Source organism: Marmota flaviventris, chromosome 1 (assembly GCF_047511675.1).
Source record: "Marmota flaviventris isolate mMarFla1 chromosome 1, mMarFla1.hap1, whole genome shotgun sequence".
Taxonomy (NCBI): Eukaryota; Metazoa; Chordata; class Mammalia; order Rodentia; family Sciuridae; genus Marmota; species Marmota flaviventris.
In genome coordinates this window covers 7277476-7279232 of record NC_092498.1, presented here as the reverse complement: position 1 = coordinate 7279232, position 1757 = coordinate 7277476, and the positions used below count along the sequence as shown (strand labels likewise).

At 46.5% G+C, this 1757-nt stretch overlaps 2 non-coding genes across 2 annotated transcripts; both read right to left on the bottom strand.

Annotated features, from left to right (window-relative positions):
- Window positions 1-250: 250 nt before the first annotated feature.
- On the bottom strand, window positions 251-322 carry Trnac-gca (transfer RNA cysteine (anticodon GCA)). The gene has a single exon. It is a non-coding gene; the product is annotated as a tRNA-Cys (tRNA).
- A 1363-nt stretch (window positions 323-1685) lies between these two features.
- Window positions 1686-1757, bottom strand: Trnac-gca (transfer RNA cysteine (anticodon GCA)). Its single transcript has one exon. It is a non-coding gene; the product is annotated as a tRNA-Cys (tRNA).

Below are 1757 nucleotides of genomic sequence, written 5' to 3'. Positions count from 1 at the left end.
AAAAAGGGATAAGAGACAAACTTTTCCCTGTAAAATATTGTGCTAAAACGAATGAACAGTGGTGCCTGGGAAACTGCACTCCAATAGACTGTTTAGGTGATTCTAATTCATACATGAGGTTAAGAATAACCATAGTAGAGCCTCAGTGTTAGCTGCTTGTGGTAAAGAGAATGTTTATCTGGTGTGTACAGAAGAAGAGGAGGAAATTCAGGCATCTGTGTAGGAGAGGGCGTCAAAAGGAAGCATGAATAGGGGGCACCTGGATTTGAACCAGTGACCTCTTGATCTGCAGTTAAATGCTCTACCCCTGAGCTACACCCCCTGCCGTCATGTGTGTATAATAAGCCCTTTAAACCTGGATGGCCACACCCAGAAATCCCCACCTAGACATGTGCACTTGCTAGTGCTCTGCTATCATATACTAACTTCCTGCCAGGCCCCACCCCTTCCTGTCTATACACTTGTAGGTGTAATCTGCACCATCTTCCTCCTTAGAACCTAGCTAACTCTGGAGCCTAAAAATGGTGGCTGTCTGCAGAAGGAACCTCCATCACACTGAACTAGAGGAGCCAGAGTACAAGAGCTGGCTGCTCAGCAGACCTTTTGGAGGTGAGGGTGGCACTGGGAAATGGCACTTTGATAGACTGTCCAGGTGATTCTAATTCGTACTTGAGGTTGGGGGTCTGGGATGGCAAGAGCACACCTGGTTTCCCTGTGAGACCTCCATCCTCTGGGAAAGGACCTAGGGATCCCGTGTGCCTCTAGCAGCTCCCTGTAGGATCTGACTCAGAGACAGGTTTGAGCTATTGCTTTAATCTATGCCTGTGTTAGTCAGCTTCTCACTACTGTGACTCTTTTAGTCAGGTGTTTTGGTCACAGTATTTCATCACTGTGACCAAAACACCTGACAGGAAAACATTTTAAGGAGGTAAAGTTTATGTGGTACTCATATTCGCAGAGGTTCATTCCATCCCAGCCAGCTCCATTCTGCAGGTCTTCAGCTGAGGCAGAACGTCATGGCAGATGGTATGGTAGAGGAAAGCAAGTCAGGACATCACTCCAGGAGGCAGAGAGAGATTCCCTCACCACAGACAAAATACATACCCCAAAGGCAAGTCCTCAGTCACCAGCTTCCTCGAGCCACACACCACCTACTACAGTTACCAACTAGTTAAACCCTATCAGGGGATCAAGGCACTGATAATGTTAATGCTCTAATAACCCAATCACTTCTCCTCTATACCTTCTTGCATTTTCTCACACATTATCTTTTTGGGGATACCTCATATGTAAATGATAATGGTGACCAAAATACCTCACAAGAACCCTTTTTAAGGAATAAATGTTGATTTTGGACTCATTAATTCAGAGGGTCAGTTCAAGGCTATCTTATGCCAGTATCTGGGGCCAAAGATGAGGCTGAGTACTATCATGGAGGAAGAGTGTGGCAAAGGAAATCTGCTCAGTTCATGGCAGGCAGGAAGCAGAGACAGTGATTGAGCCACACAGGAACTAAATTTAAACCCCAGTGATATCCCAGTGGCTACTTCCTCCAGGTATACCCCAGCTGCCTCCAATTACCACCCAGTTAGTGCAGGCAAATGGTTCGTTCATCAGACGGATTAATGCACAGTTTCAGTACCAGCTCCTCCCTTTATAAGGGAAGGCCAAAATTAAGCCTGAGTAGGGGGCACCTGGATTTGAACCAGGGACCTCTTGATCTGCAGTCAAATGCTCTACCCCTGAGCTATACCCCC